This window comes from Acinonyx jubatus, chromosome D3 (assembly GCF_027475565.1).
Source record: "Acinonyx jubatus isolate Ajub_Pintada_27869175 chromosome D3, VMU_Ajub_asm_v1.0, whole genome shotgun sequence".
Taxonomy (NCBI): Eukaryota; Metazoa; Chordata; class Mammalia; order Carnivora; family Felidae; genus Acinonyx; species Acinonyx jubatus.
Genome location: NC_069392.1, coordinates 74,390,729 through 74,407,431, shown reverse-complemented (window position 1 = coordinate 74,407,431; position 16,703 = coordinate 74,390,729). Strand labels below are relative to the sequence as shown.

General features: G+C 48.1%; 2 long non-coding RNA genes across 6 annotated transcripts in view; one reads left to right on the top strand and one right to left on the bottom strand.

The window, feature by feature from the left end:
• Positions 1–1,747: 1,747 nt before the first annotated feature.
• Positions 1,748–3,856, bottom strand: LOC128312351 (uncharacterized). Of its 2 annotated transcripts, none has more exons than XR_008291491.1 (3): positions 3,547–3,856; positions 2,200–2,379; positions 1,748–2,108 (listed from the first exon to the last, which is right to left on the bottom strand). It is a non-coding gene; the product is annotated as an uncharacterized LOC128312351 (long non-coding RNA). The 2 variants fall into 2 exon arrangements; XR_008291492.1 differs by lacking the exon at positions 3,547–3,856 and adding an exon at positions 3,045–3,540.
• Positions 3,385–16,703, top strand: part of LOC113602279 (uncharacterized) — a 53,417-nt gene continuing 40,098 nt past the window's right edge. For 3 of the 4 annotated variants that reach the window (XR_008291495.1, XR_008291496.1, XR_008291493.1), the window contains exons 1-2: positions 3,385–4,715; positions 7,355–7,467. This is a non-coding gene — a long non-coding RNA (uncharacterized LOC113602279). The remainder of the gene's footprint in view (positions 4,716–7,354; positions 7,468–16,703) is intronic. The other variant, XR_008291494.1, reaches the window with a different exon arrangement.

Sequence of the window (16,703 nt, the reverse complement as noted above, 5' to 3'; positions counted from 1 at the left end):
AAGCCTCCAACTCTTGGTTTCAGCTCAGGTTATGATTTCACAGTTTGTGGGTTTGAATTACCCATCCCCCCCCCCCCCCCCCCCCGCTGTTGGTCTCTGTGCTGACAGTGCAGAGCCTGCTTGGGATTCTCTCTCTCCCTTTCTCTCTGCACCCCCGCTCACGCCGTCTCTGGCTTTCTCAAAATAAATAAATAAATAAATAAAATAATAAAATGTTATTAAGCCATGAGGGTGAGCCCACACCAGTGAGTAGGGGCAGCGGTAAGACTTGCACTGGTCCCAAAATATAGGAACATGGGTCTCAGTCCTAGAACTCTGCTGCGTTCAGGCCTCCATTCTGGGGGTGGGTGGGCCTGGGAGAAGGGGCCACCTTGTATAGCTACAGCCGGAGGGCGTCAATTAAAGATGGCGGCCATAGACAGACCTCAACGGAAGTGTGCGCATGTGCCGGTGCAGGTGCATAACCCAGGGGCCACGGAACGCATCTGTTTTAGTACCTTGTCTCTAAGCTCTTAACCTAGTCTGCGAAACCCCTTCCGTCAGAATCCTGAAGATGGCACAGGAACATGCCTCCCAACACTAGATGGAACTAGGAAATTTGTTGAGATGTCACAAGCTGGAAAAGAAAATTCTAAGCTGCTAATAAAACTAGTGCCCTGAATTAAAATCATTCAGTTTCGCAGTCTCAATAGCAAAATGGAGAATCCTCAGAGGAAGACAAAAGCTAACGGTTCCTTTCATTATTTCCAAAAATTATAAAATTAAAGACATTTCATCAAGGTCATGCCCCAGGAAGGCTTTGTAAATATTCTCAGGAGTTTTGTCCTAATTGCCTAATAACGGAGATCCCTTTGTAACAAGTCCCTTCAGTAATTTCCCAGTCCAGGTGGCTTTTTGTGACACATTTCATTTTATGGAAACTAGCATCATGAGGTTTCAGAGTATATACAGCAAATGGATTGAATCTGAATCAAGAAATCTGCATTATGTTTGAATTGTTGCCAGTTAAAATAGGTAATCATGTCATAATTGTGTTGAATGTGCTTACCTAATCAGAATTCCTGGTTAATTCAGGTTTCAGTGGCACCTGAAAACATTTTTCTTTTTTTTTTTTGAGAGAGGGAGCGAGCATGTGTGTGAGGGAGTGGAGGAGAGGGGCAGAGGGAGAAGGAGAGAGAGAATTTTAAGAAGCCTCCAGATCCAGGGCAGAGCCCAACTCGGGGCTTGATTTCATGACTGTGAGATCATGACCTGAGCCGAAATCAAGAGTCAGACGTTTAATCAAGTGAACCACCCAGGCGTGCCCCCCTTCTTTTTTGGGCTGGATTTCTTCCAGATGGACAGTTAAGTGGTATGACTATTATCTGCTCTTTCTTAAAAGTTGTGCCTCTTTTCAAAATCTAGTATTTTGGAAAGGATAAAATGTGCTGATCTATATCGCCCCGAGCTGAGTACTGGTGGGTACTGAAGAGAAATAGGGTGATGTCATCAATATTTGCCAAACGACACTAATATGACCTGTAGTAGCAGGTGATACTCTTTAGTGGGACCACTGCTCCCTGCATGAGATGAGTCTTTGAAGAGCTCTTGGCGGGGTGGCCAGGGGTGGGGGGGTAGATGCCCTCTAGAGAACACATTCATAACTGTGGGTCCCAGGGGAGGAAGTAAGCCTTTTGCTCTTGCTGTGGGAATCTTATTAAGCCTTTCTGTGGGGAGAAGGAAGGGACAACAAATGCAGCCTGTGATAATCAGTTTCTTACAATATACTTTGATGGCACTGACTTAGTTGTTTTTAGCTGAAATCATTAGCTTCCATTTTTAGTATAACAAACTACTGGCTAAATTAGGCTACCGTAAGCCATTAAGATGGATGTCGGAATTAAAAACATTTTTGGAAAAAAGCCTGGTTGGAGCCTTTGTTATAAGCCCTGGGGCAGGAATCGGGTCCTGTTTCTGGTGTCTGGATAGCTGTCACTCTGACGTTCCCAGCATACACTCGGCCTCCTGTTCCTGAGATGGGAGCACACAGGCCCACTTTCCTCCTTCTGGTCAAAGCTTTACTTTCTTGACATTTTAAGGAATAATAGATTTTATGCTGAGAATAAATTCTGTCAAAAAGGAAAGTAACAAATACTCAAAATTCATCACTTCTCAATTATTTTACTACATTTTCTTATCTTTGTTGTAGCAGTGACTTACGTTTATTGTGCCTGTAGGTCGGAAATACCACAGAATGATGTGTTACTGTGCCTCTCTTTCCAAGTCGGTTCGGTGACATCATGGCACCTTGCCCTTGGCTGTGATAGGGCTATTTACACTGTAGAAATCAGCAAATACTATACGTTGGGACTTGACTCATTGTTTTGTTGATTATCTAGACTTAAGAAAGTGATGGAAAAAATATTAATAATGCCGATATAAGTTGTCATCTATAGCCTTTACATTGCAAATAGCACAAAGACCTGAAATAGTCTTCCATTATTTGAAAACTATTATCCAATGTATCCAAGTGAAGTTTCGACACCCAGAGGAGTTGTTTGACATTTGTATTACTCATTAAAAAAAAATCAACATTCATGTCAGAACTGTACTTGTTGACCCATTGCAACCATAGACTGGCTACAGATGCAAGAGCTTGGTAAAAATCAACAAAGGATTTCTTTGAGGATCAATTGGCTATATGGAGTTTAAAGAGTATTGTGTATTTGATTATTATTTGTGCAAAGTGTGTCTTCTTTTATACTGGTAAAATGTACAATAAACACACACTCCACACACAGATGCATCAGTTGTTTTTTTCCGAGAGCTCGTTGGGGACTGTTTACCACACTGGTGCCTAAGGGGGAATTTTCTGGAATCCTGGAAATGGATGTGGACTGCATACTGGGGTTGTTCTTCAGATTCACTACATATGGAGGCAAGTCTCTCCATCACTGTCTATTCAGAGTGGAGGCCACCCCGTGGTGAGTAGGTATTTCAATCTTTTTAGTAAGATTCCAATCCTCTCCAGCAAAACCCCCATGAGCCTGTCGTACTCCCAAAACCCCTAAACCGTGCACGTGTGACTCTCCCGATCAGTTCCGGCCAGAGGCCGGGATGGGGCCTAACGAGGAGGCCTTCGTTCTGCCTCTCGCCTCACTGGGCCCCAGAGAATGGTCTCGAGTGAGGACCCCACGCCGCAGCTGGCACTCGTTCGGGGAACAGGATCTTCCTTAAGATCGGCAGCAGCGCCCTGAGCGCCTGCTCCTGTTTAGTGAGGGTGCTTGCTCGTTGCTTCACGTCCATTCCTCGGGGAGCCCGAGCCTCATGATGTCCGTGACGGCCACAGACAATGAGGTGGCGCTGTGCAGAGCTGGCCCCCCCGACAGCCGCCCGGTGGCCTCGCCCCAGGATGACCATCAGATCCTCATGGGTCCGCTTTTTCCTGAAGGAAAGTGTCTTAGGGCTGGGCTCTGCAGACAAGGATTTTTTTCTTTCATTGGTGTCTTTCTTATGTCAAGCCTGTGGCAGAAGAGAGAAAAACTGCGGCAAGCGGTGAATTCTAACCTCTTCCTGTGCCTCAGAACTGACCGGAATAGAGACAACCTGCAGCCACTTCACCCTTCTGTGCTTCTGAGATGCTTTCTTTTGTTCCCGGCCCCGTGTGAACCTTTGCCGCAATCCCCTTGATCCTCTGGAGCTAGGGAGAGCTTCAAGGTTTTCCTCCTCATCCCTCCCGTATCCCCCTCAAGGCCAAGTACGCGGATGGGCCGTGGTGGCGCTAGACCGCAGTAAGGAACGCCTTCCCTTCCGGACTGCTCGAGAACACGCGCGCACGCCTGACTGCGGCTGTGCAACGTGACGTAGCGTTCCGAGGGCCTGTGGCGGCTCGGTTGCGGCCACTTCTCAAAGAGATTTAAATGGATCCCCCCCCCCCCCCCCCAGACTAACGACCTGCGCCAGGGAATGTCCCTGCCTGTTACTTCTGTCCGCCGTAGCACCATCTGGACCGAGGGGTCTCCTGCCCAGGCCTCACTTCCAGCCGGGTTGTCCACAAGTGCAGAAAGAGCAGACATTGTTCACGCAGCGGAGGGGGCCCGGGGACCTGGAGACAGAGCCGTGGCCGACAAGCCGCCGGGTCCCTCAGAGGACCGCCGCGAGGGAAGTCTCAGGGACCAGGACCCAGGAGCCGTCTGACCCAGACCCGGCGCCCTCTCGGGGAGCTGGCCACTCTGCTGGTTTCAACCGTGAAGTTTAGAAATAAAAGTGCGCTAGATGGCCTTGCTTGGACTTTGAAGGAGCCACAGCAAACTTAAGTGGCCGCAAGGTGAGTGGAGAGGAGGCAGATTGGCAAGGCGTTGTGAATATGGAACCGGTTCTCTGAATAATGCGTCACCGTTTCAAAAGAGCGTTCACGTCCTGCTTTGGTGGAAGCAGGTGTGATCGTGTTTAAAGCAGGGGTCTGGGGAGCTGGACTTGACTGCAGTGCGTGCATTTCTACTTCTGAGAGCCTGCAGTGCTGGGCTGGTGACGGTGCAACTCCTGGCTCTCTGCGCGGACAAAAAAAACCCACCCTGATTTACACTGTTTGCCGCTTCCGGTCGTGTAAATACTCCCACCACCGCAGATCCCGGGCTACCTGTGTGATGTCACTGATGGCAGGCACGGGAAGAGACGCCAACGACTGGCTTTCCTAAGCGAGTAGGAGCCAGCTCCGTGGCACTGCTCTCATCCGGGTCAGAGATTTTGCTTCGCGGGTGTTCTGGAATGTTGCCCCGCCCCCTCCCTTCCGGCCCTGAGCAGAGCGGAATCCTGGAGAACCTGAGTCCTGGGGGTCAGCGGGTGGTGGTTGGGGGGGACCCAAGGAGGTAGGCGGCGGACGGCTTTGAGAGCCCCGGATGCAGCCGATCGCACAGGGCACCCCTCAGTGGTCGCGGGGGCTCGGAGGGAAGGGCCTGTGGGCCGTGGCCAGGGGCAGCCAGCACAGGGGTGCTGCCTGCCCGAGAGCTGAGGATGGGCCCTGGCTTCTTGGTACCTTTCTCTTTCATTTTTGTGTATGTGTTTCAGAATCTCCGGAATTCCAAAACATCTTCTCTGACTACCCGAGAATGTTGCCCTGAGGGTCAGCTGAGACGATGTGGCAAATCTACATCATAGACTAGAGAGGGCTTTGTATGTGTAGTGGGCTATTATTAAGCTTATTAACATCTATGAATATTTGGGCATAGTACCAGGCCATAATTAAAAAAAATAATTTTATTGGGGTGCCTGGTTGGCTCAGTCGGTTGAGGTTCTAACTCTTGATTTCGGCTCAGGTTCCTTGATTCCAGGCTCCTGGGATGGAGTCCTGCTTAAGCCCTGCCCAAGATTCCCATTCATTCATTCATTCATTCATTCATTCATTCATTCATTCTCTCTGTCTCCCCCTCCCCCCCACTCCCTGTCTGCCCCTCTTCCCTGCTTGTTGTCTCTTTCTCTAAAAAATATTTTTCTTACTAGAAATTATAAAAAATTGGGGGGAGGGGGCGGCACCTGGTGGGTGGCTCAGACGGTTAAGCATCCAACTTCAGCTTAGGTCATGATCTCACAGTTTGTGAATTCCAGCCCCATGTGGGGGCTCCAGCTCAGAGCCTGGAGTCTGCTTTGGATTCTGTGTCTCCCTCTCTCTGCCTCTTCCCCACTCACACTCTTTGTCTCTCTCTCAACAATACATATTAAAAAAAAATTTTTTTTAAGAAATTATAAAAAATCAGAAAGAGAAATAAAGTGAAGAAAAAAAGTCACCGATAATCATACTTTGATGAATTTCATCACATACTTTATGCACATATATGTATTACCTACCATAAATTTGTAAAAATATTCATAGTGTTCCTATTCTTCTATTGCTTACCAAACACTATCTCCTAGACATATTTTCTTTGTAAATACATCTTTTACAACATAGTTTTAAATTCTTTTTTTTTTTATTTTTGAGAGAGAGAGAGAGAGTGAGCAGGAGAGGGGCAGAGAGACAGGGAGAGGGAGAATCCCAAGCAGGTTCCACGCTGTCAGCATGGAGCTCATCTTGGGGCTTGAACTCCCCAACAGTGAGATCATTACCTGAGCCAAAACCAAGAGTCAGAGGCTTAAAACTGACTGAGCCACCCAGGCATCCCTACAACATAGTTTTAAATGGCCACACAATATTATATTGTATGGATATATTGTAATTTTTTTTACCACCTCTCCATTATTGGAACTTTTTCTTATTAATTTTTTTTTTAATTTTAGAGAAGGGGGGAGAGGGGCAGAGAGAGAAAGAGGCAGAGAGAGAATCTCAAGCGGGCCCCACACTGTCAGTGCAGAGCCTGACATGGGGCTCGATCTCATGAACTGTGATATCATTGACCTGAGCTGAAATCAAGAGTCAGAATCAGGCGTTCAACCAACTGAGCAACCCAGATGCCCCAGAACTTTTTATTTTAATTTCTTTTTTAAAAATTATTTTCAATGTTTATTTATTTTGAGAGAGAGAGAGAGAGAGAAAGGCAGAGCATGAGTGGGGTACGGGCAGAGAGAGAGGGAGACATAGAATCCGAAGCAGGCTCCAGGCTCCGAGCTGTCAGAACAGAGCCTGATGCGGGACTCGAACCCACAAACCATGAGATCAAGACCTGAGCTGAAGTCAGACGATTACCCAACTGAGCCACCCAGGTGCCCCTATTTTAATTTCTTACTTAAATATGATTAACATCTTTGTAGACAAAGTCTTTGGACATAGCCTCCATCACTTCCATGAGAAAAATTCCTAGCAGTATATTTTCTGAATCAAAGGATATTTTTGCAGATTAAAAAAAAAAAAAAGGATTCAATGAGATCACATGCACAACATATTTGATACAGTGCAGTGCTCGGGGTGGGGGTGTGTGTGTGTGTGTGTGTGTGTGTGTGTGTGTGTGTGTGTGTAAGGCCCAATAAATGACAGCTATCATTGTGTTATTCGCTTGATTAGCAGACTATTGCTTTATTGCTCTCAGTGGTAACTTTATTCTAGGAGGTGGACTTTTACTGTGTTGTTTTTCGGGGGGATATTTTGAAGAGAGTGTGATGGCAGAATGGATATCATCCTAGAAATTCAGAGCAATCACAGAGCCTCCAGGAATCAGGGATCAATTCTCTAGTCCTGCCTTTGATGTTCCTTGTTGCATTTACTTTTGGTCACTTGCCCTGAGAAGGTCACGGGTATAGGGAGAAGAGACAGACTATAAAGCTGTCAATCCTTATTCATCAATAACTTTGCAAAGAGTTTGAATGTTGAGAGAAACTTGAGTCTCAGGTTAAAACATCTTGGGGGCTTATGTGTGGATTTCACTTACCCTTTATGGGTCTGCAGGTACCTGAGCATCGCCTGTGTGTGTCCCACACACCCTCCTGTCCCCGTGTGCCTCTGAGATGGCTCCCAGAGGGCAGAACCATCCATCAAAGCCGGGCAGGCCTCCAGCTCAGGTAACCACCGCACTTACACAATTGTCCCTTTAAGAAAGGTCAGCGGGGGATGTGTTCCTTCCTGCTTCTGTGCTCCTGAAGGTTTTCATGTCCTCACTAACCCACTGTGGGCCTGGGCCAAGGCCAAGTTGCCCATCAATATTTTAAAGTAGCGGTGTTATAAAATTTATGGAAGACGCACAAAGGACAATTCCCTGAAGTGACCAGCCCGCTGAGAGGGGATATTGGCTAAAAGGAGATTTCTCTTTGAAACAGTGTGAGATCAGCTGCCAAGCTGGGGAAACCCTTTATATGCATGGGCTCGGAGCTTGGGGGAGAGGGAAATCTGACCTGGTTTCAAATCCCACCTACAACTGTTAATTTATTTGGTTATCTATTAACAGTCTCCTGGAAGCTTACTTTTATGTTTAAAATTAAGTGCTTGATTGATTATTTTCTAGAACAGTGATGGGATGTTGTTTTATACTTAAGCCAATCCATTAGTGGGCTCTCTCATTACTGATCTCTTTTCCTTCCTTTCTCAGTTCATTGTGTGTGTGCCTGTGTGTGCACCTGAAGGTTGTGAGAGGGGAGGAAAATGGGGCTTTTATATATTCCCCAAACTATGGCGTCCACCGCGAGGTGGTTCATTCTCGGTATGATTCACAGGTGGGAGCAGAATCCCAGAGAATTTTTTATTACGGTGATCTCATTTTATCAAAACTCTTGGCATAAGCTTCTATTTTTTTAAAAACCTCTACTCTTGTTTTACCTGCTTGGGAGGCATCTTCAAATATTTCCAAAATTCTTTAGATTTGCTTCTAAGGATTTGGAACTCTCTCATTTTTAAAAAAAATTAGGTTTATTAAATATTAAATACATACAAAAATAAGCTTTGTGAGGCAGAGCCTTGTGACTCTTGGGCTCAGGCAGGTTTCTTGGTGTTCTGGCTGCTTAGTGGTCTATCAGCCCTTGGGGTGGCCAGGTGTGGCCTGAGGTGGCCTGACCTCCCAGGCTCGTCACGTCTGGCCGCCCAGAACAGTACCAGCCGAGCAGGGTCTGGCCTGTGTTGCACCTGAAAAAGGTAGGGAAATCACTGGAATAAGGTCTGAGGGGTGACACTCAAATGAGCCTCCGGGTCCACAGTGCACAGCGCAAGGGCTAAACGGTGCTGTCTTTTCTCACCGGCCCTCCTTTGGGGTGGAGGGTCCTTCCGGTTTACGGGCACAGGGAAGGATGACTCAGTCCAGCAGTGGCAATCAGGAGCGTGTGTCGCCCTGCCTGTGGTGCGTTCTGTCACAGGGCTGTCTCACAGGAAGTGCAGCCGTCTGCCCTGCGCTCGTTGGTCAGGAACAAACAGGCAATCCGCATCGCAGACCATGTTTTGCGTATAGGCGTGTCCCTAAAATTTTGCCCGGCAGCGGAAGTGTTGTAAATCTAGTTCATTTCACATATATTTGGGAGGGATGGGAGTCTAAAGGAAACCTTCAATGAAGCACAGACCCTTTCTCTAACACACGCCCTCCTGGGCTAATTTGGAAACCTAAGATTTTTGACTCAGGCTGGAAGGTGGCTGGGTTCAGTTGCGACGTCTTGCTAAGAGAAAGCAGCTGGGTTCCTTTAAGCAAAAGGCACATGGAGAGATAGTCCAAAACCCCATTATTAGCAGCTTTACAGTGGTAAAGAGCCTGAGGACACCTGGGCTGGGGTTGGCGCTCACCTACCAGACGCTTCTAGCTCTTCTGCTTCCTGGAAGGAGATTTCACGTGGACAGCAGCCAATGCTGGGGCCTCAGAAGCCTAAGTAATGACTCTGCCTTCATGGGAAGAACTTTGGTGCGGTAGGCAGGTGGGTGGGGGGCGGCTCCCTCTGGGTCCACACTTCCTGAGGACGCCTGCAGCTCTTCCCAAAGGCAATGCTTACTCCACCCTTCATTTCCTGGGGCTGCTGTGACAAAGTACCACCGACAGGGTGGTTTAAAAAAAAAAAAAAACACCAGAAATTTATTCTCTCACAGTTCTGAAGGCTGGAAATGCAAAATCAAGGTATCGGAAAGGCCAGGCTCCTTCCACCGGCTCTGGGGAGAACCTTCCTTGCCTTTTCCAGCTTCCGGTGGCACCAGGTGTTCCTTGGCTTGTCTCTGTGTCACTTCAATCTCTGCCTTGGCCTCACGCAGACTTCTCCTGTGTCTTCTCTTCTGTCACTTGTAAGAACACTTGTCATTGGATTTAGGGCCCACCCGGATCACCTTGAGATCCTTGATTATATCTGCAAAGACTCTTTCCCCAAAATAGCTCATATCACAGGTGCCGGAAAGACACGTTGATGTCTTTCTGGGGGACACCATTAAACCCCCTACACACCCCCTTCTTGCCTTTCCCAGAAAGCACTCCTCCACACTCCTTAGGACCCGCTAGCTTCACATCTCCCACTTATGAGGCAGCACCGTATGGTCAGAGCATGGAAATGGGGTCTCAGGGCTGAGGTGGGTGTTCCAAGCACAGGCCTGGAATCCAGTAGAACCTGGAACCCAATCCTGGTTCCCCGGATAGGACCTGAGCAAGGAATCAAACCTCTCAGGACTCTGGTTCCTCATCTCTAAGACCAGGAGAGTAACATTTCTGTGGAGAGAGCCAACGTGCTATGTAAGAAGTAAACGCTCCGGGTGGGAGGAATCCTTCGCTATCATAGCATTATTATGAGCTGGGAATGGAGGAACCCAGGCTTCAAGTCTGACTGTTCCTGACTAGCCCTGTGACCTCTGGTGGGCCCCTAAGGAATCTATAAAGTGTCCGAGTGTCTGTGCGATCTAACAGTGACTCCTGGCCTTTTCAGCCACAGCAGCCTCGAGCCCTTGGTCCGGCAGAAGCTGTCCAGGAGAACTCTGAGCTTCAGTGTAGCTCATGTATACTCCTGGGGTTGGGTTTCCAAAATAGCATGGGAGAATTTTTCAGCACATTTAAAAATAATATTTGCTGCTCAGTTATCACTGGGAACATGGTTTCGGTGGGCTGTATTTCACTTCTCCTGGAAAGGAAACAATTTGTGGAAGCCCTGAGTTGGAGAATAGGGTTAGAGAAACCGCGGTTTAGTCCATTCTCCTGTGTCCAGAGGAGACTGTCCAGAACCAGAGACATCGTGCTGTCCAGGCTCCTTCGCAGGGCCTGTGCAGGGCATGCCGTGGAAAATCAGAAGCATGCTTTGAATTTTACAGGTGGAGAAACTGAAGCTCAGAGAGGGGAGGTGGCCTGTGTGAGGTCATCCAACTGGGGGACTGGGCCTCTTCCTTTCTAGAGTTCTTTCTGGGATTCTTATTTCATATGACATTGCTTTGGGGTTCCACTGTGTAGGACACATTTTTTAAAAAAGTTTATTTATTTTAAGAGAGAGAGTGTGTGTGCACAAATGGGGGAAGGGCAGAGAGAGAGGGAGAAACCGAACCCCAAGCAGGCTCTGTGCTGCCAGTGCAGAGCCTGACTCGACACTCAATCCCATGAACCACGAGATCACGATGTGAGCCGAGATGAAGAGCCGGACGCTTGACCGACTGAGCCACCCAGGTGCCCCTAGGACACATTTTCATCGAACACTGTTGTGCTACTGTTCAGTTATAGTTAAAAATATATTCATTCTTCCCAGGGAAATTACAGTCTAATGCAAAGTTAAAAGAAAAGGAGGAGCCTGGATGAGACAAGAGCAGAGAGAAATTCTTCCAAATGGAAGATCTGGAACAGGAATCTGGAGGCTCCTGCAACTTTCTCACATTTGCTGTAGAAGGGACACATATTTTATTTGCAAACAAGCCTTCATTTAAAAGGGTAAGGCACATAGGGCACTTGTTGGGATGAGCAATGGGTGTTGCATGTAAGCAATGAATCACGGGAATCTATCCCCAAAACCAAGAGCACAGTATACATATTGTATGTTAGCCAACTTGACAATAAATTATTATTAAAAAATAATAAAAATAAAAGGGTAGGGCACAGGAGGACCTGGGTGGCTCAGTCAGTTAAGCGTCCAACTCTTGACTCTGGCTCAAGGTCATGATCTTAAGGTTTATGGGATCGAGCCCCGAGTTGGACTCCTTGAAGACGGCACAGAGCCTGGTTGGGATTCTCTCTCTCCCTCTCTGCCCTCCCCCCACTCATGCTCTCTTCTCTCAAAAATAAATAAAAATTAATTGAAAAAGGGGCGCCTGGGTGGCTCAGCTACTTAAGCGACCGGCTCTTGGTTTCGGCTCAGGTCATGATCTCACGATTTCGTGAGTTCCAGCCCCACATCGGGTTCCATGCTGGCAGTGCAGAGTGTTTGGGATTCTCTTTCACCTCTCTCTCTGCCCCTCCCCTACTTACGCTGTCTCCATCTCTCTCAAAATAAATAAATACACTTAAAAAAAAAAAAAGAAGTAAAAGGGTAAGGCATATCTATTTCTTTTCTCCCCAAGGCCTGGTATCTGAACACAACTTTTGCTCATACAGACTTATTTGGCAAAGTTCTAAAGATCTCTTTCCCAGGATCAGCATCTTACCTGCCAAGCTAGATACACACACTTAGGTATTTATTTTTTAGAGAAATAAAACTTTAATAGTCGTGAAACCAGGAGTACCCCCTGCTTAACCACCTCACCATGTGAAGAGGATATTTCAGCAATTCAAAAATGAGTCTGACCTTTGCCTGGGGGCATGTGTGCAGGTATTAAGGGCTGTTGAAGGACAATCTGTATAGTACAGGAGGCGACATCTGTTCTACAGAATGTGACAAGGCCTCATCTTATCAGTTGCCTGCTCTACTGACTTTCAGCCTGTTTCTGAGGATGGTTCCAGTGGCTGAGGAGAGAGCACTTGGCCTTTGATGGGTCTCACCATTTGTCCAGCTTAGCACCAGGCAAACCTTCAGAAAAGAAAATGCTTGATTTTCAGATAGTTGCATTGTAATGACCAGAGTGTGTGTGTGTGTGCGCGCGCGCGCATGTGTGTGTGCACGCGCTTCTGTGTGGACCGAGGCGGGGGTGGGGGAGGAAAACAATTTATAAATCACATCTTGCAAATCCTTCCATTCTGAATCGGTTGTAAACTCATTTCTTTGCTTTTCTCAAGCTTTGATTTATGTATTGGCATCATGGGGTTTGTGTCCCTTCTTCTGACTCGAAGTTTGAATTTAGCAGGGTGCTCCATAAAAATGTTGGGTAATTTGCATGCTCTGGGCTGATTGAGTTGCATTCTTTATATGACCATTTTTAGATGGATTGTCTCTGTGGGCCCCTGTCCTTTTGTTTTCTGGGGTTCAGAGGTTACATCAAAAACCTCCCTGCCTGCTGCCTGATGTGACCTTTGAACCCCAAAGGGCACAAGATCACGAGGCCATAAAATCAAGCACAAACACTAAAGGTGTCAGTCTGATTGTCCTCTGAGGACAGGAGTTTAGGGCTTGAGCACATGATTTGGGGGAGTGGGAATACTGAGAGAGCAAAAAGCAGGGAACACTGAACATCTGAACCTCAGTCCATAGCCAGGAAGGATGTAAAAAAAAAAAAAAGCCTAGGGCGATAGACATCGTGCAAATTGCTAAAAATGTCAGTGGCATCTTTCTCCAGGCATTTCTGGTAGGACAGGACTGAGAATGTCAAGCATGCCAGATCTGCAGACTGTGGGGACCAGATGCTATTTTCCAACTGTGTCGCCATAATCTGGGTCGCTTTTCTGTATGCTGCCCGCCCTGGCCAGCGTGAAGACGGCAGGAAGTCATTGGAAGGAGGTCTGCATGCTGGCTCTGCTGTTCAAACTCTCAGGAAGGATGGGCTGAAATCTGAGAGCCGCAGCCCGCAGGGCTTGGAAGGAAGAGAGCTCTGGATTAGCTGTTGGTTTTTTAAAAGGGGAAGGAGCACTGGCTCAGTGTCAAACCTCCAAAGAGTATGTCATTAGAAAGGGGAAAAATCTATTTGGAATAATGATAAAGGTCTCCTTGTGGCTGGCTAGCATTTCAGGGCAAACCAAAACAAATATGCAAGGGAAATGCAGTGGAGCCCTGCAGGGCCCAGGTTGAATGGTGAAGGCTCAGGCTCAGGCTCCTTGACACCAAATAAATTATCCAGAATATTCTAAAACCATAAATGAACTTCTACTGATTTATGCAGAGGTTTCCGAGGTCTTTCAAAAATGCATGTGAGGAGCAATTACGTTCCCCAGTGGCATGGAAAATGTTCCACAGCAGCAGAAAGGAGCAGAGCAGAGCGCGGCTGAAAGCCTACAGCTGCAAATAAGCTGCCACGGTGGAAAAAAGCCCATAAATGGGAACAAGAGTAGGGGGAGGGGTCGTCCTTGGGGAGAGGTCAGGGTCTACTCTGGATTGCACGGAGGGGGAAACCGAGCCCCACGACAAAGGTGACCCAGAGACATCGATCCCCAGATGTTATTCTCATGCCCAAAGGGGAGCGAAGGGTTTTTTTGTTTTTGTTTTTTAAAGAATGTATACAAACCTGAGTCCTCCCCCCACCAGGGCAAGCAAGGAAAGAGGATACCCCTGACCTGAAACTCGGACAGAGGCTGTGGGTTTGAAGGCCTTAAGAATCCAGACAGATAGGGGCATCTGGGTGGCTCAGTTGGTTAAGCGTCTGCCTTCAGTTCAGGTCATGATCTCACGGCTCATGGGTTCGAGCCCCGAATCAGGCTGTCTGCTGTCAGTGCAGAGCCCACTTCAGATCCTCTGTCCCTCCATCCCCAGCCCTCCCCAACTCTCTGTCTCTCTCTCAGAGGTAAATTAAAAAAAAAAAATCCAAGCAGATATTTGAGAGTTTGGGGCTAATTCCTTGAGAGTTGACTGCTGCTAAGGAGTGAGGGGTCCAGGTAGGGATGGGGAGGGAGGACAGGACACAGGGGCAGCGGGAAGGAACGAGAAGAGCCGTGGCGAGAAGATGGCTCTCGCTAGGATGACTGGCTCTCAAGCTGGGGAGGGATTTGCAGTGTGGATGAGGAATGGAGTAAAGTTGTTTTCTCTGGGATGACTGGGTCTCATACCTACTCCAGGGCCCTGGCACTTAGGGATTCGTTTCTGGGAAGAGCTGAGCAGCTAGAACAAGACTCTTGTCTGTTTCCGCTTCTCAGAGTAGTTCTTTTGAAGGTGGGGGCCCTGAGTTTCAAGTGTGTGATGCCCCCGTCTCACCAGGGGTGAGACCCCGGTTTCCTGTCGTCTGGGATCACCTGCCTTGTCTCCTGACACCTGCTCTCCCAGAGGTCAGAGGGCCCCACTTGGATCCTTGTGCTTTCTTGGATTGGACTAGTGGCAGTTTAAACCCCTGAGTTTTCCGGGGCGCCTGGGTGGCTCCGCCGGTTAAGTATCCGACTTCCTCTCAGGTCATGAAATCGGGGTTGGTGAGTTCAAACCCTGCCTCAGGCCTCTGCTCCCTGCGTGGAGCCTGCTTCAGATCCTCTGTCCCCTTTCCTCTGTCTCTGCTGCTCCCCCACTTGTGCTCTTTCCCTGTCTTTCTCAAAATAAACAATAAACTTAAAAAAAGTAAACCCCTGAGTTTTCCTGGTTTGCTTGATGGGAAAGAGGGGCAAATCCTGACGCCCCTACTAGGAGAGTAATGGGCAGAGGACAATTTAGTTTGACTGAAGATCTGGGGAGAGGCCAAAGAACACCTTCTGGCAGGGCTGGCTTTTCACAGTGCGGTGGGGAAGACGCTCCTCCAAGCACCACACAGCTGGCTACCCTGGCCTGGGGGCGGCCTGCCTTTTCCACCTGTTTGAAGCCCACGTTTCCAGGGTAAATTCCCCCACCTTCAGGAAGTCTTCCTGGACCAGCCAGGTCAGAGCGATCTTTCTTTTCTGATTGTGCGGCGTGCCATTTGTTCGGTGAGTATTATGCTTGGGTTTCCTACTCTCCACCACACGGACTGCCCGCGCGCCTGTGCATTTCCCTGGGCATGTATCTACTCCGCATCGAAACCCCTTCTGCAGCTCAGATCGAGACTCCTCCAGAGCAGGAGCTTTGTCTTTCCTCCCATCCATCCCCCTCTCTAAAAATATTTCCTGGTTCATTGACATATTGACTTCTTGGGTGCACCACACATCTCTCTTTGATGGACGTCTTATTAGAAGCTTTCGTGGGAAAACAGTGATGCAAAATTCTCCTGGCTTCCCTACTCAGTGTTCCGTGAGTCCTTGGATGCATGGGACACCCACACAAACGATAGCACAGTCGTGTGTCACTTCCCACACAGTGGTGCTCTCAGGGGGCCTAGGGTGCAAGGGTGTTCCTTTTTGATGGGTGTGTGCAAGTGAGTCAGGCTGGGAACAGGGGCGCTGACACTTGGAGACACCCTCAGAAGGTGTAAGTGATTTGAGTTGGGACTCTGGTGTAAATATTTCCTACGAGCTCCCCAGATGGCTCTAACGTGCCTCCAGGGCTCGGCATCACTGGTCTATATGGTGAAGTAAGACTATTTCCTGGTTCCTGGTTTATCAGTTATAATTTCCACCCGCACAAGGTCTGCAGTCTCTGCATGTCGATTCCACATTCGTGGGGGGGACATTTGATTGGCTGAATTTGGGACCGCTGTCTTGTTTGGTCCAATTAGCTGTGGCCAAGGAGTGCAGGGGGAGAGTGAGGTCATGAATTACAAACCTGGAAATTGCTACTCCTTTAGATTTGGGGTCTATCTCCTGAGAGCGGGAGGTTGTACAGATATCCGCAAAGGTGACTTTAGATGTGGGGTCTATTTCCTAAGAGTGGGAGGTTGTGCGGATACCCCAGAGGTGACTCATGTACCTCCTTGTGCCATTATGGTGTCAAACTTTACTATAAGTGTTTGTTTTGCGGTATGTGAGCTCTTCAAGGGCAGAGATTGTCATTTTTGGAGACACCGCGTGTTCATCACATTTTTATTTTCTGTATTTGATGCTGCCTTGACTTCTTGGAGCCTTGCAGCCCCTAGGGCGGGACTACCCCTTCTAGGGTTGTCTAATTCCTAGAGATAGCAGACAACTTATCTGCAAGCACGCCTTTTTTGTGCACACCAACCAATCTCAAGTCCATGGGCTCCAACCACCTCTTGTCCTCAGGACATTATCCTCCTGCCCTAAATCATCCACTCCAGGGCCAGGCACCAGGAAGCATCCCTAGAGCTGAGAGCCTGCTGAAATTCTTGAAACTATCCTACCTCAAGCTTGCTCATCTGCTTACCCTTCCTCACCCATTCTTTCCCACAGAAACCACAATAAAGGCTTTTGCCCATAACATTCCGTTTGTTCCTTCGGCCT